This window comes from Microplitis demolitor, chromosome 5 (assembly GCF_026212275.2).
Source record: "Microplitis demolitor isolate Queensland-Clemson2020A chromosome 5, iyMicDemo2.1a, whole genome shotgun sequence".
NCBI classification, from domain to species: domain Eukaryota; kingdom Metazoa; phylum Arthropoda; class Insecta; order Hymenoptera; family Braconidae; genus Microplitis; species Microplitis demolitor.
In genome coordinates this window covers 17,577,648-17,601,417 of record NC_068549.1, presented here as the reverse complement: position 1 = coordinate 17,601,417, position 23,770 = coordinate 17,577,648, and the positions used below count along the sequence as shown (strand labels likewise).

At 32.4% G+C, this 23,770-nt stretch overlaps 1 protein-coding gene and 2 long non-coding RNA genes across 5 annotated transcripts in view; 1 reads left to right on the top strand and 2 right to left on the bottom strand.

Moving 5' to 3' along the window:
- LOC103579954 (protein slit) overlaps window positions 1-23,770 on the top strand; it is a 273,029-nt gene that overhangs the window by 56,024 nt on the left and 193,235 nt on the right. The gene's annotated exons all lie outside the window — the stretch shown is intronic.
- LOC103579953 (uncharacterized) lies at window positions 17,853-18,383 on the bottom strand. Its single transcript, XR_549570.1, has 3 exons — window positions 18,331-18,383; window positions 18,069-18,198; window positions 17,853-17,994 (listed from the first exon to the last, which is right to left on the bottom strand). It is a non-coding gene; the product is annotated as an uncharacterized LOC103579953 (long non-coding RNA).
- Window positions 20,225-20,806, bottom strand: LOC128667742 (uncharacterized). Its single transcript, XR_008403669.1, has 3 exons — window positions 20,760-20,806; window positions 20,501-20,625; window positions 20,225-20,430 (listed from the first exon to the last, which is right to left on the bottom strand). It is a non-coding gene; the product is annotated as an uncharacterized LOC128667742 (long non-coding RNA).

The following is a 23,770-nucleotide window of genomic DNA, read 5'->3' as shown; positions in this document are numbered from 1 at the left end:
ATATTTTATTATAGTTAGTAAAATAGAGTGGAACAAATTGAGGTCAAAAAGAATTTAATCTCTTTTGAATATTGTCTTATTTACTTTGCTCTGTTCTACGATATTGAATTTTAATAAATTTATTAGATATAATTTCCTTTTTTTTTTCTTGAAAATTTTTAATTTCCATAGCAAAGAAATGCAATAGAATTGTAATCACTATATTATGCATTATTATTAGTATAGACTAAAAGAGATTTTTAAAGCAGTAATATTCAGTGAGTACAGCAGAAAGATAAGTGCATTAATATTATATAAATTAATATATGAAATTGATTTAAATTATTTAAATATAAATTTTATTATAATAGTATATTACATACCTAGGCAGAAAAGTAAGAGATTCCAACCCACGTGTAAACTGACTACCCGATCCAAAGGCGAAGTTGGCAAACACGCGGATTGAGACATCCTACCTTCCTTCGTGGTGTGTATACAATTTTTCACCAGATCTACGCCTAAAAGTTTAAATTTTTGTCTCTATTTATGGAAGGGCTGGCCCATGCGCTAATTTTTATTATTTGTTTTCTCATGTTGGAAGTAGGAGTATGTGGAACAGAGAATACAGGATATCAAGGTTTTAGTTTATTAACTATAGTAAGTAATCAGCCACTTTATTAATAATATGCAGTAATTAAATAGAGTTTTACAATATGGCAAAAGATATAACTAATGTATTGTATATGAATATTATGAAGGAATATGATTATTGTGAACACTGTATATTGAAGTTGTAGTCGTCACAAATGTCAGAAAGACACTGATGAGCCCGGGTCTCTCTGCTGGGCCTCTGAGTTCAGAGGACACACAAAAAAGACATGAAACCCTACTTTCGGTGATTATTTACTCTGATCGTTGCATTTGTCCAACATCTTATAGCAGAATAGACCGACTTTCTTTCCCTAGTAGAAATAATCGAGGGCCGCCTAGATTACAAACTAGGCCCTCGCTAGCGATATCGAGGCAAAACTAGAAATCGCGCCACCTACAACTCATGCGTAAATATTGCTTGAACCAATATCCGTGAACGCTAGTATCTGTGTATTTTATTGTATACAGTAAATAACCTACTAAAAGAATGAAAATTATGTTTATAAATATTATGAGTACTTGAAAAAATACTAAAATGTAAATTAATTGTGAAGTTGTGTTGTTATTATCTCAGTGTATAAGTAAATAATTAATTTTAATAATGGATACAATTAAAAGACTTGATACAATAACCAAACTCCGACTTTGGGCAATAAAATCCAATATTGCAAATTGTTATTTAGATGATTTGTTAAAAATATCACAATGTAGTGTACTTTTAGAAAAATACGTGATATTAAATTGTTAAACATTAATGATAGTTAATTAATAACATTAATGATCTGAAGAAATAATAATTTTAATGTTACCATAATTAATAAATGTTAAAATTTTCAAATTTTCAAATATAAAAAAAATAAATAAATTATGTTGTATTGTTTTTTATTATATTCGTTTCATAAAAAAAATTGAATAAAAGAATGTTAAATAAAAAAGTTTTCAAGTTATTCAGACTATCAATAATTATTAGATTTAAAATTAGTAATTTAATTGTTACAAATAATTTCTATTTCAATTTTTTTAAATAATAATTTATAACAGTTTATTTGTATTTGATCAATATATAACCTATCATTGGGAATCATGGGATTGAATATCGCCATTTTTTATTTCATTTCTAGGCAAACTAGCCAAGCGCTAGCCAGTACTTCGATATTATACTGGCTAGCGCCTCGAATTCATTTCTACTAGAGTCCCTTTAGACAGGATAGAAATTCAAACTTTCGGTGAAGGTATGGTGAAAAATTATAAATTTGAATAACTTTTACAACAATGTAACGATGAACAAGCGACTGACATAAATTTGGTTTCGGTTATTACAAGCTCCAGCTGACATATTATAAGACATGTCATTAATTGTTATATTCATGTGTGAAATTCGGTGGTAACATTGTCGTCATTTGCCTCGAGACCCGAGTACAGATTGTTGGAAGGAAATTGCAGCCAACGTAGTAGCAACAGCAGGAAGCCCAACGAGATATGGAAGACTGGACGTGTAGTGTATTCATTTCACAGTTGCAGTTTGTGTACTGCCCTTCGCTGTAGGCAAAATCATGACGTTTTCGTCAGTTCTAAAACTTATTACGTCCAACAAATAATAAGCAAGTTACAAACCCATCATGTGAAACACGTGTAAACTATGTTCTCTGTTGTTATTACCCTGTATACATATACATTAAATGTTTAATACGTTTATCCCTGATGTTTCATATATTATATTACACCTAAAACTTATATATTTTGTTTTCACTACAATATTATAGTTTCAGAAGACAAAAAAATTTATATCATTTAATTTTTTTCTTGTCTTTTCTTTCCCTCTACTTCGTCTTAACCGTATTAAGAGTCGTTTTTACCTCCCGTCGTCTTACTCCACACTTATTTTATATTTTATTTTTCTTTCCCCTATTTTATATCCTCTTTCTTGCCACAGTAAATTCTCGTTACTTCTCCAATAACGCGCGTTATCGTGGCAAGCCGCACACGCTAGTCCAACTTATACTGCATACTTTTTTCATCCACTATTTTGCCTCATTTTTATTTATTTATTTTTATTTTTATTTTAATATTTAACTTTTAACTTTTTATCATATATTTTTACTTGTCTTTACTCTTTGATAATATAGAGTACAATGTGGAAAGTTGTAAACAGTAATTGATAAGATTAAATTTTGTGGTGAATATTTAAATTAGCTCATTTATGAATGAATATTAATGGATTATTCACAAGCCCGCGGAGGTAGTTAAGTACTGTTACATACATCAGCATTCGATGATTAAATGACGAGAGAAATGAACGATGGTCAAAGTGGTTGATCTGATCATTAGAGTAGTTTACGCAGGATCGTTACGGTCAAAGGTTAAATTTAACCGTAATGTAGTAGCAGCACCATCGGAATATCAGTAATAGTAGAACTAGTAGTAGTAGTAGCAGTATTAGTAGTAGTAGTAGTAGTAGTAGTAATAGTAATGGTAGTAGTAGTAAAGGGGAATGAGTATGTATGAGAAGAGAGGTACGATGAGTTGAAGAGAGGGTTCAAAACTCTATCGAACTCATGTACAAGGTAATTTAATTAAATGTGCTTGGGCTTTTGGACATGATTGACTTTCCAATTTCTACTTCACCGAACACTGTAAATGTCAATAGATTAAATTTTACTGCATCATCAAATAAAAGCTTTTAGCCTTGATAATTTTTTTTTTAAACTATAGCACAATAAAAATTCTTGCTTAAATACCTGGTTAAGTCTCTCATATCATCTAAGAATTATAGACCCAAGTCTCATTCACTTAGTTGTAGAGGTTTATCTTATTCCAAAGACATCTGAGAACCATCGTTTATTATTTTTAGTCATCAGCAAACCAGCTCCTCCTACTTAACTTGATGCCCCATAGACCAACTACAACATCAAACATCCTACACATTTTAACACATTCAAATGTATCGTAAACTCTTTAGTTACTAGTCATATATTTATGTAATTTGAGACTGATGACTCTGATGCCCATCAAAAACCTAATGTAATGTAATGATTATGGTTAAGGTCACGGCGAGTTTAAAGCTTATAAAAATTACCACAACGATGAAGTATCTGGTGAAGTAACATATTTTTATTTATTACTGATGTTGATAAACGTTTCTCTTGACACGACGTGTCGAATTACCATCCATTCGTGCATGCTATGAAATGAGAGGACTATAAATAATACAGGGTATATATATACATATATAAATGTATATGTATATATAGTGTAACGTGTAGGTTACAGATACTGACGAATTCGTCAAAGGTGGTCTAAATGAGCTTCGGGGACCCGCGTGTCGAGTCCGGTTACCCGTTATGGAACAAGCTGAATATGTTTATACCCTTGAAGGCCACATGAGAATGAGAGAGTGAGCTATTTCTCTTGGTCATATTGCTTTGATACTGCGAGACAAAGAGAGCAAGACCAGGGATGAGAGAGATCGAAACAGCTTGCTGAGGTACCAGCCTAATTTAATATCCACTCTATACATGATATATATATATATATGTATACGTAATATGCATTCAACGTCCAGCTCATCGGTTTGCACAGTGGTTAACCATCCACGATGCCTCAAAATCCCTCATTACCCGGAAGTCATGTATTAACATCAATCTGTCGTCATTTTGGATGCTCCTATGGTTTATCGAAAATGCAAATTATCATCATCGCTTGATTATTTCAAAGTCATTTTATTTCCATGTTAAACAAGTTAATTGAAAGGCTGTTTTTTCCCCTTTGTATTGTTATACTCTAGTTGGTGTTTCATGTCTGGTCAAGTTTTTAGTAGAGGAATAAATGAGACAAAACAGTAAACAAGAAGTAGAAAGATGTTGAAATAAAGTAAAAAAAAATGTTAGACATTTGTCGTTGTGACTCGAAAGCTTCTTCTCGCAAAAGCCACAGACAGAATCCTCTTGTGGCAGGCTGTAAACAAATTAAACTACTTACCCACCTGCAAGCACACGCGCATGTCTCTCAGTCTTTCACCCAACCAAAAGACGAAATTACAGTACAGACTAGTATGTATATAGTTATATTAAGTATTAACGTGAAAGCAAGTAAAAGGGAGAAACAGAAGAGTGAAGAGTCTGGAGTTTCTTCACGGTTGTGAATACAGGATTCACGTTGACTAAAAAGACCTTTTCCCATTGTCTTTACTCGATAGTAGTGTTGGTTCCTCCACCTTACTCTTACACTCTTTCCCATAGGACTTCTTGCTAATTTCCTGGCGCCCCGGGGACAACCAGACGAGAAAGAAGTAAGGGAGTGAAAGGGAGAGAAGTTGGAAATGGTTGAGTTGGAGGAGTAGTAGTGTAGAGTTGTAGTAGAATAGAAAAGCAGACAAGAGAGGATAAGAAAGAGATAAATGACAAGACGCGTCTCTTGAGCAAGGGCCAAAGGTAATCAAACTCTCGGCTGTGGCTATTAATTTCTTACTCGGTCTCGTGAAACGACTCGCCTTGAGTTTCCCAGAGTTTAAATGCAAGACCGGAAGTCGTTGGCGGGCTAACAAAATTCCCATGAGAGATAGGGGTTGAGAGTGACGAAAATGGAATATATTTAAGGTGTTTTCAGGCGTTTATCGACCTTTGCTTTAAGGGGTGATACCAGAGGAAAGATTCTGATGTAGGTGGAGGTTGGAATTTGATGAGAGAATCTGACGCTTGGTCTCACAAAGCGTTGCTCGTCCACGCGTGTCTGAGAATCCCCTTATCGTTTTTCCTATTTTCTTCCTTACAGCGTCAGGCTTCTAAATGCCATACGAAGAAAGAAGAGATTTAACGTGAAAATTCTTTCATTTATACACATAAATACCGCCATGCCATTTTCTATATACCAGTGATTATTTTTATTTTTATCATTACTGGACCTTATTGGTTTCCAGTTAATCGGGCAGCTTATTCAAGCGCGACAATGACGAAAGACGATTGGTGAAAACGAATCGCTGGCGGCTTTTCCACTGGCTGCAACGAACGGGTAATAAAAGATTCATCGAGCACGAGTGCAGAGAAAATAGAAGGGCGTTGAAAAGAAAAAGCGGTGCTAGAGGAAATCTTCTTTGAGGGTCGAAGGCATAAAACCTATATAGGGTTCTGATGTTCCTCGCCGTGATCGTTGAGTAAGCCGGAATCAAGACCCCGCGCGATTTGTGCTCGCGCGCCCGTTATAAGCTGAAAACAATGAAAACTTGGTTGTGGTTCTGTGCTATACACTATACACGATATTATATATAATATGTATACGAATACACAGATCTTATTCGTCAAAGCTTCTGTATTTGATAGACGCTCAAGAGTTGTACCGTGGTTCGTTCACTATTCACAATTGTTATAATATAGGGGAGCGTTTGCTTCTTCGACAATTATCTCACCCTTAAAGCCGTCTGTATCCTTGATACAGATTTAACGGTTTCCGCAGATCTGAATCATGAACCATAAACGATTTTAGACACGAGGAATCGTAGCCTTCTGATGGTTCAATGAGTAGACATCTGAAGTTTAATACTTAATATATTTCTAAGAGGTTTTGTCTGTTTAAATCACTTCTTATTTTTATTTTTTTACGTGAAGTATCTGTAAGCCAGCTAATAGGATTGTTACTCAACAATTTGTAGACGTGTTTAAATTCATAAATAACTTGATGGATCAAAAATATAAATAATACGATAAAAGCTATTTTTATAAATTAAAAATCATTGATTTATAAATGTTGTAGTTATTTTTTTTTCTTTTTGTGAAATAAATTGAAGGAAGTTACTTAACGCAACAGTAAACAGGTCACACAATAGCTTCAGTGGATTTAATAATGTACTACAGTTATTCTAATTAAAATTTCAATTATTAAAAATAAAAAAATAACTTAAAAAGTAAGCTATTTAAAATTCCGTGAAAAAATACGAGGTAACAAAATAATTAACTTTCATACGACAGAAGATTATTTTTATCCCATTGTCACGATAAAAAAAATTATTTAAGTGATGCAGCAAAAGTTTTCTGCATCAAAAACGAAAAGTTAAAATAGACAAAGAGAGAGAAAGTACTGGTGAAAAAAAAGCTTTTTATTGAAGATAAAACAAGTAGTAGTACGGGAGATGGAAAAGCGAGGTAATCCTGGTGATACTGAAAAATACGACAGCTGAGTTTTGCTTTAGGTAGCAGTGGGTATAGTAAATGTGTAGTCTCGAATCAGTCACCCCCACGTATATTTGACGGAAGAGAAAGCCTGCTGGAATTCATGATCCCCGTGAGTCTCTACTGGGAAACCCAGAGTCACGGTTGCTGTGCCACGCTTCAACGAGCAGCGTTGAGCTTTACCGACCTCCAATTCCCAATCCTCTCTTTCTTTTTTTTCTTTAACTCTATACATACACTTTCGAGCATCTCTACGAATTCTTTTTCAGAGCTTGTTTATCGCCAAAGCTCACTAGCTTTTTCGATATACCGCGAGTGAACTATCGAGATTGCTTCATCAGCTGTTTCCAATTTATCTTCTTCGTCTTTTTATTACTTTATTTTTTCATTCTTCAACCGCCCTGTTATCTAATGTCATTTCTTTCTCGCTCTCTCTTTATATATATATATTTTTTTTTTTACATGAGCCACCAACTTTTCTCCAACAAATAATAACTAATGCTCCTCTTGTCACAAACTCGACGTCTCACTGTAATAAGAACCGTCGACCACCACCACTATCACCTTCACCACGTTTGGCATCAACGACCAGAAAAAGAAAAAATACGAGGTCGTAAAACTCTGAAAATAAAAAAAAAAGCGCACAATCTTCTTCTTCTTCTTCTAGGTCTTTTCTTCGACAACTAAACATAGTCGTCGGTGCATTATCGATAATCACAAGAATTACGGTTGAGATAATGACACTCAAGATTGGTACTCTCGCGAGAGTGTGTCTCTGATTTGCGAAGTTACCTGGTACTGTGTCATTAGCATTTTCATTATGTCAAATTATTGACTTTCCAGTTGAATTTATAAAATTTTTTATAATAACCAAGCAATAATGTACACTCTTTAGTTCTGTATATATACATTATATTATTATATCACGGTTTCACTTAGGTGAATCGCGTGTCTGATGGTGTAGCTTAATGCAAGAAAGTACACGGGTTAGACGAGGGAGTGCCGAGACAAAGTGTGCGGTAAGGGAGGCTAAAGAAAAGAAGGGTCGTTTTAACGATCGGTCTCTTGAGTTCGTTGCCGCTGAATAGTAACCTGAGTACATTATATCAAGGTCTGACGTGTGTTTACGATTCCCCCAAATAATAAATTTAATTAATAACAGAAAGCCCATAAAACTTTATTATCAATTCAGTATTTTTCATTTTAATAAACACTTCAATATATTTATAAACATATATATGTACAGATAAAAGATAAATTGTGTGTCAAAAATAACTTGTATGTAGATCACAACTTCCGAGATATTGTATCTCTAGCATGACAATCGATACTATGACCGGACACATTGGGGATTCTATGATGCGACCCCGCCGGTAACGTTTCGAACACGGCTCTTCGATTTCGGGAAATAGGCATGACGAATGAGAACACATGTGTCAAATTGATTGCTGCGGGCGGTATTAATTGAATGACGTGTTATTTCCAAATTAATAACCAGACAGGATACCTTGTTTCATATATATAACAATACATACATATATATATATATATAATAGTAACAATGATTAAATAATACCCGTAAGCATTTAATTAAATAGATTGATATTTCTGTAAATTCCAACTTAAACTTTACTACGTATTCGGTGGCTCTCTGGGTCACCGGATTTTGAGGTTAGAGCTGACGAGGCCAAGTGAGTAGTCTAAGTTGATTTGATTATCCAAACTCATGGCCATAAGGTTGGGTCTAGATTATATAGCCAAGTTGTAACCATCTCTGGTTCTGCCGAGAGAGTTGCTAATCTGACAAGGACAAATCGTATAAATGAAATTAAACTCAAAGTGCACCTTGCTGTTGCATTATGCTAATTCACGGGCATATAACGTCAAGTTTAGCGCAGCGACGTCAGCGCCACGACGCTACCGCGTTAAGTCTTGGGAGTCATATGCCAGAAAGTTAAATGCAAAATGGACATATAATAGCCTTTATATTATATAATAGTATTAATGTATGTGTGTGTATGGGTGTGTGTGTTTATGCGTTGGTCATACAAATGGTTGTACCCTAAGGCTTTGTATAGTTGCATTAGATAGTACATTCACTTTCTTCATGAGTCTTTTTGTCTTTGTGTGCTGTGGATGCCAGACATTCGTGAGGGAAAAGTCACAGTCTTGGGGATTTACTGCAAAGTCATAGGGATAAGAACACGCGATGTCGAAGAGCAACTTGATTTTACCGTTAGCCACCATAGTGGACTTACTAATATATATATATATATATACTTATATGTGCCTATATTCTTTTTAGTAGGGAAGAAAAGCCGAGTCATAAAAAAAATCGTAAAAAGTTCTGGTCCATGTACCTTAAGCTTTTAAGGAACAAATAGGGAGCTTGAAAAAGGTCATTTGACATACGGATGAAGCGACGACGTTGTCTTTTTTTTTCTGACAGATATAATAACGGAAATGATAGTTAGATGTTTTCATCATGGAAAATAATTTATTAGATGTCATCACAATAGTATGAAGTAAATAGAAATATGGGTTTATATATATAGATATATATGAGTACGGTCGTTGACATTTAGCCAAAAATTTATTCACGTTACAAATAGTAGGCTCTTAGTCGACGTCTGGCCACAAGTAATCCTCTTGTGTGAACTCGTGTGCATCGTAGAGGTGAGAGTAAAAGGGACAACAAGGCGAGGAAGAACATAAATTTCTGGTTGGTGGTCTTAGTCTCCTAAAAGCGTGAACTCGTGGTCTCGGTGGCTCGCTACAAGATTAGCATCCGTGGCTAAAGGAGTAGAGGAGAAGGAACGAGAAGCCAAGATTCCGGTGACATGGACATTGTGTCAAGAAGTAAGCTAGTGGGTGGAGTAAATAGAATGCGACGGTGACACCATGGTTGGCTTACACACACACACACACACATATATATATATAAATATATCAGGTTCTGTTTGCTGTCATATGATTTCGTGCACTGTAACTTGAGATACTTTTAATCATTGATGTGAGTTCGATGAACGTTCTCGAATTTTTTTCTGTTAATTAAAAGTCGATATGACAATGAAAATAAAAAGTAACCTTTAGTACTTAGAGATTGATTAAAAAAAAGTTAGTGTCTAGAATGAATATTGAGATATTTATTGCGAGTCAGAAAACAAATTCGAGTTTGGACCTCAAAAAATTCAATTCCTTTGATCTTTTGTTTACCTGGCGAAAAATGATACGATATTGGCACTCTAAATCTTCAGTGAGAATTATGAGATCTAAATGCAAACTCTTCATCGATTTTGAATTCTAACGAAGCTCTCAAAATCCTCAAAAAATAAATTATCGTTTTCTGGACTGAAAAATTTTCGAGTTGAAAAAAAAATCTGAGTTCTTACAAAAATTTATATGTAAAATAAAATAAATTCATTAATTTATTATTATTATTATTCGTTTTTATATATTCCTGGACAAACTTTTAATAGGTCTCAAAAAAAATTTTTTTAAGCTTCCTAAATAATATAGAATACAATATCAAACATTTTGTCCCCAATAAATTTTTGAATTTTGATTCAAAAAATGTATACTGAATTTTTCTTGGGTTAACTATTTTCTCAAAGTAGCCATTATATATTTTTTTAATGGATATAAATAAAAATGAATATTCATTTTCATTTGTTATACTTTATAGAGGTTCCGGTAATTTTTCTGCAAATTCGTAATTAATTATTTATTTTTGGGTAAATTTTTTTGAGATTCTCGGTCTAAAGTATTTATTTCTTCTGAAAAAAAGTGAGGGGACCTACGTAGGTTACGTCATTTGAGAAATTGAGGCCTAAATCTGGAGCAGTAAATTTTTTTATATTATGAGGATTTTGAAGTCCCCGCAAATTTTTTTTCTACTAGTTTAGCCCAAAATTACGTAAGACCGCCCGTAACTACAACATTGCCTAAACTGGAATTAATTTCCACAGTTCTCAATCTCCAAAGTCCAACTTGTCCCTCAAATACTTCACGCAGTATTTTGAGGTTCGAACTGGAATTTGTTTTTTGACTTTGGTGATCATTTAAAACAATGTCTCCCGATAAAATTTCCGGAAGGAATATGTTACTCGATAATTTGTAAATTATCGTTCAATATTCAAATTTTAATAAAAAAATCTGTAATGTATATAACGTTATCGAGCACTTGCTCATGATTTTAGTTCTTGGAGAAACCAGAAAACTAGTGACTAAAGAATTATAGCCTAGAAAATGAGATCGTTTGGCATTGGATTTCATGAAATCGTATGAATTTCTCTGGACCTTTATCTTGTGAGCCATAAAAAAAAAATTCAATATTATTATCGATAAAATGTATGGCAACCTAGAGACCTGGTTGGACTGAGAACAATCGGGTGTCAGCCATATTCATAGACAATAAACTATTTGCCTCGACAATTGGCACAGTTTGTGCAGCAAGTAGAGAGACATCAGCATGTAGGTAGATTCCGTATGCAGAGACACGATTCAAATCGATATGCCCTGAGAGTAAGTACGTAGCAAATATGCAAATACGTACTGCGGTGGTAGTTCTACTACCCTAGTATAAACCCGGTACGCCGTTCAGTTTAAAGCTATATACTCATGCATACGCGGTACTGGAGATTAATGTAGATAGTCTCTAGTCTCAACCAGTGAGATAAATAGATTGAATTTCAATTTATATGCTCACTGATATGATAAAGTTACATTACACTGTCACTAAATCCACCGATTCATTTTTAATGTTTTGATTTGACAGATGTATATAAATCATCATCGTGACAACAAATCCCTACCTATTGCATTACATCGTATAGAATTTAAATGAAAATCTATATGTACATTAACTAGGGACCTATCTTTACGTATACTATATACTATACACATATATATCTATCTGGCTGTTGAAAGCATAAAAATACCAGTAGCAAGGCGCGGAATAGTAAGAGTGACGCCTTAAACCATTCAAAGAATAAAATACAAAGCAGTAGGATGCGCTGAGGAAATTTTTTTTTCTTTGCTACCTCCATGGCCCCTTTTTCGGCTTTCTCTACGAGTCACGCATCTGTTGCGTCTCAGGCATTAATCACAGGATAATCCTTTTGATGTAAACCCCTTCTGTGTGTTACGGTATATATATTATTCCCATAGACCATCAAGCACAAGAAGACACACAAGCCCACACGAGAATCTTTTCCATGACCGCTATATACTTTGCCCCCGAGCATTTAAAAAAAAATATATATATATGTATATACGTAAGACGCATAGTCTCTGGATTCTGAATACAATGTATTGAGCATTCATGGTAGATAAAAAAAATACCCGATTTAAATTCTTCGAGTCCAGATATTTTTTTACTCACTAGCATACCTGTCGACTTCTACAACATGAGGATGTCTGTGTACTTTTATTTTCGAATCCACTAAAAGCCACGTGTGTACACTTTAAATTGGTATGTATGTGTTTAATGTGTTGGTAAATTTATATAAGTATAAACGACTACTGATGTATACTACGATGTGTGCGTGGGTATTTACAACGCACCGTATAATGTCAGCACCAGGTACGAGCACCTAACGAGTCGTTAAACTTAGCAGTTCACTCGGCGTGAGGTAGCTAAGAGTATACGTAAAAGAAATCCTCGTAGAAATTTTCTTTTTAGACTATTTCATGAGAAAGAGACGTAAAGAAATAAAATGCACTTGAGATATTAAAGTTTAATTGCAAAGAAAAAATAATCGGCTAAATAAATGCAACTAATGTTCGTATAAATTTTTTAAGTAATTCACTGCTGTAATTACATGAATAAAAAAAAATGATAATAATCGTGAAAATTGATAAAAAATATATATATAATTTATTGTGGTTATTAACAGACGATTAAAAAGCAAATTGCTTTTATTATCGACCTCTAATTGCTAACCTGTGTTGGATAAAAGCTAACCATTTGCTTCTAAAAATTACAACTCTCTTGATTATAAAACTACGACTATATCTCATTCAATTTATCTTTTTAATTTTTATTAAAATATATATATATTTTTTTTTTTTTGTATTAAAGAGAAAAAAATAACCGCGTTTTAAATTTATGAAAATAAAAAATAAAATAATAATTTAACATATCGGTAATTAAAATTATAAAAAACAGGAAATGTTGATTTTGAATTTAAAATTTTTATGAATGCATTTTTTTATTTTATCAATTTAAAATGATATTGAAAAAGTGAAGCTGTATACTTGTAAACGTTATTTTGTTATTGTATAAAAAAATATGGAAAAAATAAAAAAAAAAAATTATTAGTGACGTTCAATATCGAGTTTTCACGAGAATAAAATTGTCGAGTTTGAAGCTCACTACAAATTGCATCAGAAATTGGTTGCCACGTAAATTTAGCTGAAAAAAACTCAGTATATAGCAAAATATAAATGAAAAAAAAAAAAAAAAAAAAAAAAAAAAAAAAAAAATAGCTAGTAGTTTTCATCATTGACGTGAGTTTAATTTCGCGGCCACTAAATTTGTACAGAGGATAGAGAAAATATATTCATCACAAGACTTCTCTGCAGCATGTAAAATGAAAAAAATTATACGACAAACTTGTGAGCCTAAACGATTTTCTAATAGGGTGAATTTTTTTTCCATTATGTCAAGGATCAATACAAAATTATAAAACACTTCGCTTTGTAGATGAAACTTTAATTTTTTTTTTGCATATAACTAAAAAAAAATTTGCAGAAAAATTAGGGGCGTGCGAATAGTAGGGGAGGGGGGCACAATGGGCTCCTTAAATTTAAGAGGCCCACCCCACCCCCTTCCCATATTAGGAGAGTTTGGGGCAAAATGGACCCATAGGGGGCAAAATGGGCTGACATTTATATTACATATAAGCTCTCATTTCTTAAGGGCCCCATTTCACGCCCCCTTCCCCTTTTCGAATGAAATCGAATCGAATAGTGGCATTTAATTCGAAATTCTAATAGAATATTCGAAGTATTCGAATGATTCAAACCATTTGAATTATGAAAAGTTATCCTGTTCGAGTTACTTGCCTTAATTAGAATCATTTTTTCATAACTCATTACTAAAATGATAAAAATTTGACTGAAAAACTATTATTGTGAAAAAAGTGACTTTTGGCCATACTCGAAATGAAAAGATATAATTCTTATTTTAAATCGAAAATTGCTTTTTTTTAAATTAAACATGACATCTTATGGTAAAATTTTCTCAAATTTCCAATATATGAAATTCTGCAATAATTCGAACTATTCGAATTGTTCGAACTATTTGATTCGAAACTCGAAAAAAAATCAAATAACTCAATTCGATACGTGTCGAATAATTTGTAAATTCGAATATTCGCACACCCCTACAAAAAATGTGACATTTGATTATTAATTTTTTTTTCTTGTTTTTATGAGAAACAGTAGTTGCGTTTCTTGGTACTGACAGAACCCAGATGTCGATATCGCTAAATACGACATCTCGTTATCCATCGAACGCAATTCGATTACGTCACCGGTCGGTCAGTCTGTCGGGCGGTCAATTGGTCAGTTAGTCTATCAATCGTGTTAGTTATGAAGCTCATATTCGAAAGATCTCTCATAGCATCGTGTGAGCGATCGTTTCCGCTCGTTACTGAATAGAATACCCCTGACGTCTACTCTATACAGACAGCTCGAGATTCGAGTCAAGCTTGCGTGGATTTGGACCAAGAGAGTGAAATTGAGAAAGCGGAATATATAGAGAGAGTATGATATGGTTGCTGTATTAGTATCTAGAGCTTTGTAGAATAGGGTTTCTGCACACGAGTTGGGTACGAAATTTGACACGTGTTAACACTCTGAGCAGACAGGTGTGGGGTGTAGAGAATGATGATGACAAGTTCGAGCTGTTAGTGCCGTCGTCAGCATTGCCAATTTCACTAAGCACAACGTCGTTCTGTGGACATGCACAGACACATTGACTTGGGTGGACACAGTATATAGAAGGCAAAGTCGGTTGTTCAGTGTGACAGAGCAAGAAGTGGATATATAATATAGGGAATACGGAAACTTGCGCGTCGCATTCTAACAAGACAAACTTATAACTAAGTGACTATACTCTCTATATATGTCAGCAAAGCTCCTTTGTGTGTGTCTCAAGAAGTCAATAAGAGAATTCGAAGGATTCTCGAGACGATTTCGTGGGATAAAGACGCTTGTCTTGGTCCACTGGGCTTTTCTTTGTTGGCCAATCAATAGTATACTACAATCCACAGTATAGTTTCCGGATCTATTTCCTGACACAAATAACAATCAATGATCAACAGGTTTAATCTTATCGAAATAACTCAGTCCATGGATTTAATCCCAATGCATTGAAACTCTTCATGATTGCCTTTGAAAATATTATTTATTTCAGTCGTGATATTTATAGTTCTACACTCGATATATGCTTAGCCACATTAATCCATAAAACGATCCTGCAAAATATACGAGCTCACAATTGCGTTCGCTACGGTTATTTCGGATGGTAATAAAAAGCATCCATTTTTGAAATTACCTTAACCACTTATGAATGCTCGTTCTCATAAATATCTCATTGTCAGATGATTTGTGCATCATTCATTTCTTCCTCTGGCAGCCTCCAGCTAGATGAGACCAATACAAGCGGTTACAAGGAGGAGACCCTCGTCAACTTTAAATACTAAGCGTAAATAAGTCCACATACGCAACAAACCAAAATTTATATACACATTGCACACTTTTTATGTATGTATAAATATAATATACCAGTGACTTTGAAATGACAAAGTAAACTTTCAAAGTGTTGTTATACTTGAGTATATGGTCCTTGAGCGAATTTACGAGAGCCTTAACAACACCAAAAGTTGTTCCACATACTTCGTTAAGAACGTGCAAATCAGCTTCGAAATTCCCAACCCGTTAATCCTCAGCCACTTTAGAGTTAGAGTCATACAGAATAAAAGCAAAGAGATGGTTGGTGCGTCGAGAGATTCATATATATATATATATAAGGGGGTGTGCATATATTACTTGGCAACCATCGAGGCATCTATTTGTAAAAAGCCCAGTAGCAAAATAAAAAATATAATAATAATGAGAAATAAAAGAAAACACGCGAGTCACATTTACTTAAGTATAACGTATGCCCTTAATCTTGGGATTTATGCGAGTGGAATTAACACGCGCAGTCTCACTCGGGTGTGGCGTGCATTTGTACTGAATTGCTGCAAGGATATATGGTAAAACTGCACCCGCAGTGTTCGGACATACATTTGTAGCTATAGTAATTTATTGTGTGTTATTATTGAATATATATATAGATAAATGGTGGAAAATAAAATTTAAAAAAAAGTAGGCACACCCGCAAAAGTTGGATACCTTGTCGGCCCTGGCAATCGGAGCGTAAACAGACAAGGACGCGACCATGGAGAAAACGCAAACCCTACGGCGAAAATCACTCTAGTACCACGCAACCCTCGTCTACTCTCAGATGTTAAACTGGTGTAAGGGTCGCAGTAAAGTATGAGAAACAGAGGAAATAAGGGTCGCACTGGCATGTCATAGGCATGCGACATATCAAAGATCCAGGCATATAAAGGATCCTCGGTCTAAACGGGCCGGCTTCTGTTATACTAGGTTGCTTTAATGCGCCAATTTAACACACTCTAAGAAAAGTTATGGATGTATATAACGACCTTGGTATATGATGATGATCTTATATTATTTCTGACTCACGCCAGAAATCACGCAATCTCGGTGAATTATTATAGCTCATCTTTTAATAGAATAGCCTTATTATTGTTTAATGGAGCCAACAAATTCTTGAGGTTAAACAATAGAGTTATTCAAGTAAATTTGATATTAAGCTTAATGCTCGGTTCAATTTAATTCATCGGATTTAATTTATCCGAGTTTGAGTTGTAAAAAGTTTTAAATATTTCATCGATTTTTTTTTAGTAATTGTTGTTTAAGTAGCGTACAATCGAGCCTTAATACTTTAGAGAGATTAGCTATATGTTGAAACAAAGTTTAATGAATAAAAAAATTTTTTTTTTTCTACTTAGTAAAAGATAAGTTTCATATTTTTTAGTAACTTTTTGTAAGTTTGATAAATTCAATAGCTAAATTCAAATAATTTATTTGTTACAAATTTAACATTGATTAACACATATGTATTAGTTAATTTTAATACTATGAACTTGTTAAATTTTCACTGACATAAATGCCAAAATTACAGATTCGAAGTCCATAACTATTAACATGAAATTCATGGTAGCGACCAAAGCAAACGCAATATATGGAATTAACAAATAAAAATGTACATGGAGAAAACGAGTCTCGAAACATTTTAATAAAAAGTACTGATGCAAATCAATAAGTGCATTGCTCTTAGTACTTATTAGTATACAGTAACCAAAAATTACTAAACGGCTTGTAATTTTTCCAAAGCAGATCGATAAAATCAAACGTTGGTAGGGATAGCGTTTACGAATATGTGTTACAAGTTCAGAGACCTTCATTAAAAAGAGACAACAGACCGATAGACTTAGGAAAGGACTTGTGCGCGGGAGATCAGGGTTCGAATCTCGGTCAAAACAAGTGGTATTTTGAAAATAAAAATTTGGTACTATCATCAATACAAATGACGTAAATAATAACAATAATAATCAAAATAATAACAAGTAATAATAAAAATTTTATTTTATTGATTTCTATTCTAATTACAGTAAAATTTACTAAATATATAGTCAAGTTTACTAATGTACTTCATATTTTTTTTCATATTCCACAAATAAAAATTACTAAATACAAAAAAAAACTAAATTCTAAAAATTGTAAAAATTACACAATTTCAATAGCATTTTAGGTTGACAATAGGAATTTAGTAATTTTCACTCATATTTTGAAATAAAGTTTCCTATATTTTTTTTTTGTGCAGAACACCCGATTGATGTTAAATTAAACGCAAAATTTCTAGCTATAAATAGGGCACTTAAAATGTTTTTGATTAAATTATTAAATATAGGAGTTTATTAAGTTATATATATGACGCGAAAAACTGTATATACAAGTGTAATTATTTTTTTTATCCAAAACGAGGAGCGCAAAACCAAACACCCAGAAAATCTAAATGTTTTGCACAGTCCCCTGAACAGCAGTCGTCATGATTGAGACACTTAAAAAAAAAAAAGGAACAATAATTATTTTTGAAACGTTAAAAATTTTTTAATTATTTTTTAAAATACTTACGTCACGAAAATCTGATTTGCAAGCTTCAACAGTATGCTCCATCATTACAATAACAATGAGGAGTGCAACAGAGACAAATATTACTTTTGACATCTTTATTCTTTATGTTATTGATATCTTGAACTTTAATCTGTAAGTTCAAATACAAAGTATGAGATTATTATTAAAATATAGAACCTATCAACTAACAATATTTCAATTTAGAATTAAATAAGCATTAAATTTTTTTAATGTAATAATTAAATGTCGATGCAAAACTTACTGGAAATTTCAATGGTACTGTGCATAGATAAGATGATTTTAGCCTCACTGATTTCTTTCGTGTTGAATTCGTGTATTAATAGTAAGACCGCGTCATACAGAAAAATATCAAAATAATAATTAACTTTGAATATAAAATTTCAAAATTTAAATATAACTGATTATTTATTTGATAATAACCGACATTTTTTATTTGATATATATTTTTATGCACAGTGACTTTCCTTATATTGAGGAAATATATTATATAAAAATGCAAAAGATATCTTTTGAGTAGACACAAAAATATGTTTATCGAACTTTATGCTAGCAATGCATTTTTATCCATTCTTTGTATAGTTGCATGTATGAATAAAAACAAACAGGAAAATTTATGTTATTTTGTACAGCTATTTTTATATTCAACAGATGTAATTTTTTCTCTAATGAAAGGAATAAGAATAATTTAAAATCATCAGGTATTGTTATTATTTAATTTACATTGTCAAAAACTGCTAGCAAATCAAGCGAGCGAATATTAAGTTATACCACGAAAACCTAAAAAAATTTTTTTTTCCTGAATTTTTTTTTAAATAACATGAAAACTACAGTAGAATCTACCTAATTTGACTCTCCGTATTGTAACACTCTCCCTGAATTGAGGAAGATTCTCTCCCTAATGCTAACAATCCTGTCTGCCACTAAATTTTTTCGCGCGACCAATCAAAAAAAAGCTTTAAAGGCGGGAAATTCAAATCCTTCCACCTACACGGAAATGATTACTTGAGATTACATGGAAATAATTACTTGAGATTATGGGATATAGATCCATATTTTCCGGGAAAAGTATCCATAAATATGGGAACAATTCCTATCATTATGGTAACAGTTCCCATATCGCATGTGAAAGAATCATGGTAATGATTACCATACTCATAGGAATAGTTCCCATAAGCAAATAGTAACCAATCCTATAACCACATTGTAATGGTTCCTAAGTGTATATGGGAATAAGCCCTACATATTATGGTAACTATTCCTATAATATTATGGTAAACAACCATAATATTATGGCAATAGTTACCATAATATTATGGTAATCATTACCATAATGTACGGTAATGGTTGCTATAATATCATGGTAAACATTACCGTAATATTATAGTAACGATTACCATAATCCATAGGAACTATTCCGATACCATATGGGAATTATACCCATAATTATAGGAATGATTACCATAATATTTATGGGTGCCGTTCCTATAATCAACATTTCAAAAAAATCGGTTACCATGCATTATGGGAACCATTCCCATAATATACTGTTATTGTTACCATAAATTTCTCTCCGTGTAATAGATTAAAACTGAATGCTCAAAATTGATGATATTGATGCAAACGAAATTTGATATTGTGAAGTAATTATTGTGTGTGATGTAATAGCATCATATAAAAAAATTATTCAATTAAGCTTATCATTGTAGTGCAAAATGATAATCTCATAATCGTGTGATATAGTCGGATAAAAAAAGAATGAATGAAAAATAATATTTTAAATAGTTTTACTATCAGCTTATCAATTTGATAATTATATAACAGCGTGTGCTTAATGTAAGCATAAAAAAATTATGGCATTGAATATCATTCGATATCATTTATAACTTTTGATCTCCTTAACGAACATGTGAAGAGCAATTGTACACATATTTTGATAAAATAATCGAGGACAACGTAATATGTGGACGTTAAGCTTTGTAGGCTAATAACTATCGGCTTGTAATCAATAAATATTCTTCTTCTGTTATTACTTAAACTACTTTTACTTAACTCCAGTAAACAATGAACATTAATAATCCAATAGGGTAAATTAAATTATCATAGAGAATTGAAAAAAATAATGAATATTCAATAAGTATTATCATAATTGATTTACTAAAAGTATACACTTTTTTTATTAGTACAAATACTAATTGAATAAATAAAAAACGTAAAATTAAACCCGGCACTGAATTTTAATCATAATTTTATTATTTTATTTTGTCTTGACACTGCAGTATCGAAGGCCAAAAAAGTCTGAATGGGCACACCACATTGAACAGCAGTCGTCATGCTCGTTGCACTTGAAGAATATAAAATTTATTATTTTTGAATTTTCAAGAACTTTGATGCATCATAATTTTAATATTTACCGAGCCCAATATTCCGGTGCAAGCCTCGGCAGTCTTTTCCATCATGACAATAATGACGAGTAATGCAATGAATGCGAACATTACTTTTGGCATTTTGTAATTATTGGTTTCTTGAACTTTTATATCTGTTAGTTTAAATATACAGTATAAGATCATGATATAAAAATACAAAACATATTAATTATCAACACTTCAATTTAGCATCATTTAAATTTGATATCGTTTTAAAATAATTACTCTATATTATTAACAAACTTACCGTAAAATACAGTACTACTGTTGATGGTGTATGTTCTACGATTATTGTTTCACTGATACTGGAAGAGATGAATTTCTGTATTTATACTGAAAATCCAAGGACATGTAGAAGAATAACACAATAATAAATTAATGATTGTAAATATAATATTTTATAGTTCAAATGATACTGATTATTTGATGATGATTGCGATTATTGTAAAACATTTTTTACGCATAAGTTTTCCTCACATTAAAATAACAAAGTATACGCATTTGATTACTTAGGCGTGCTGCTAATTATCCATTTATTATGTTTTTTTAACTTCCCGCTAAAAAAATTTGAAAATTTTCAAAAATTCGGGAAGTTGTTGGTTTCGGTCCGATTGTCAAAAATCAAATTTCTATCAGATCTTGACAGTTTGAGGTCCTAAAAAACTTTTCTGACTGATTTCAAGATGATGTCCGAGTGTATGCATGTACGTATGTAAATATCTGTAACTTTTGAACGGATGAACCGATTTTGATCGTCAAAGTGTCATTCGAGGCGACTTTCCAATATCCAAAAGCTGAGGAAAATTGAGCTTGAACGGTAGGTTGCGTTCAGAGATATTCCAAAAATAAACTTCTTTAAAATATGTTTTTTTTTGGATAACTTGTAATATGCTTGATGGACTGATTCCAAAATCAACTGGGTTCTGAAACTTTATGAGCGACGTCAAATGACACTTCAATCATCAAAATCGGTTCATTCGTTCAAGAGAAACCGTTACCGAAAGAATTAAAAAAAAATTTTTTCAAGTTTTTTTGAAATTTCTCAAAAACGGCTAGATACATCAATTTCCAATACTGATTAGCTGTAGAACTCAATAAATCGCGTCGATTGCCACCTTAACCGTCTCAATTGGTCGATTTATTTAAGAGATATCGTTGGAGAAAAAATGGTAAAAAACGTTATTTTTCGAAAACAAAGGCATAGAAAATAATCGGTAGCCACTACCGATCAATTAGTAGCAGTTACCGATTTTTTTTCGGTAGCTGTTACTGATTATTTCGGTAGTAGTTGACAATTCATTTAGTAGCTGTTACCGATTTTTTTGGTGTCAGTGTGTGTGCGTCTGAATGTGTGTGTGCGTCCAAGAGTGTCCGAATGTGTTTGTACATCTGAATGTGTGTGCGCGTCTGAGTGTGTGCCTACGAGTTTGTGTGAACGTGTATGTGTAAACTTTTTTTGTGTTTCATGAAATTTTCAAAGTTAATACTATGTGCGGACACAGTTTATTCCGTTTTTACACCGGTATTGCTCTGCATTTACATTGATTTGACACCGCCGAATGACGCCTCTTACACCGGGGTAATTTTATTTGACACCGCATGAAGAAATTGAATTCATTTTTCAGCTGGTCCATTTCGCCTCAGGTGTCATACGTAGAATCCAAAATGCGCATATATATCAGATTTATAGTAATTAAATGTAAAAAAAAAAAATTTCTGAAACTAATCAGCAGAACCGAAATAATCGGTAGCCGCTACCGATTATTGTTTTCCGTGTGATGGACTGATTCTTTTTGCACAGTTCATTATTCCATAAATAATTGTGATTAAAAAAATTTTATTATTTGGTATCTTCTTGAAGGGCTCAACTTCGACGATATACAAAAAAAACTGAAAATCAATTTTTTAATCATTTTAAACGAGAATACCCTCTTAATTTATGGTCATGGCAAAAGGTACAGAGAAAATGATTTATATTATAAAACCACAAAAAATCAAAATGTATGCTTCATTGAGTATTTTCATTTATTTATCGATAAAAACAATAACAAATCACCCTGTAGACTCATGTAGTCTCAATATTCTGACGCAGGTTATTATTTTATTTAGTCTCGATACTGCAGTATCGAATGCCGAGATAATCTGAATGAGCACACCACTTTGAACAGCAGTCGTCATGATGGTTACACTTGAAAAATATAAAATTTATTATTTACAAATTTTTAAGATCATTAACGCATCATATTTTGAACATTCATTAATAATAGTCACCGTGCCCATTAATCCAGCGCAAGCCTCGGCTGTCTTTTCCATCATGACAATAATGACGAGTAGTGCAATGAATGCAAATATGACTTTCGACATTTTCCAATTGTTGGTTCTATGGACTTTTATATCTGTTAGTTTGAATATAAAGTGTAAGATTATAATGTAAAAATCCAAAACATATTAATTATCAATACTTTAAAATTAACATCATTTTAATTTGATATTATTTTAAAATAATTACTCCATGTTATTAAAAAACTTACTGGAAAATACAGTACTACTGTTAATGGTGTATGTTCTACAATTTTTGTTTCACTGATTTTGGAAGGGAGAGATTCCTGTATTTATACTGAATTTGCAAGGTCATGGAAAAGAATAAACACAATAACAAATTGTCGACTGTAAATATAAAATTTTAAAGTCCAAATGATACTGATTATTTAATGATAATTGTGTTTACTATAAATCATTTTTTGCGTATAACATTTCCCTTATTTTGACGAAACAAAGTATACACAACCAAATACTTAGACGTGTTGCAAGTTGTAAGATAATTTCTCAATTACTACACGGAAAGAAAATTATGGAAACGGTTCCCATAATTTTATGAAATTTTTTTTCTATACCATCATAAGAATTAAGACCATAAATTATGGAAGCAGTTCTTATAATTATAGGAATGTTTTCCATAATTATAGGAATAGTTCCTATAATTATGGGAATGGTTCTAATACTATCATGAAAATATTAATTTAAAGAAAAGTGTAGAAATCACTTCTACAATACACAGAAATATTACTAAACATAAAAACAAGTCTATATTTATATCTATATCTATTCGTGCATGAAAGTTATCTCTGTATAGTACACTGATAAAAGTATTTTTTTGATATTAATAAATGCATTTATTTGAAACAGTTTTCAGCCTTATTTGGCTGAAATAAGTATCTGGAAAAAAAATTCTATATAATTTTATATGATTATATCTAA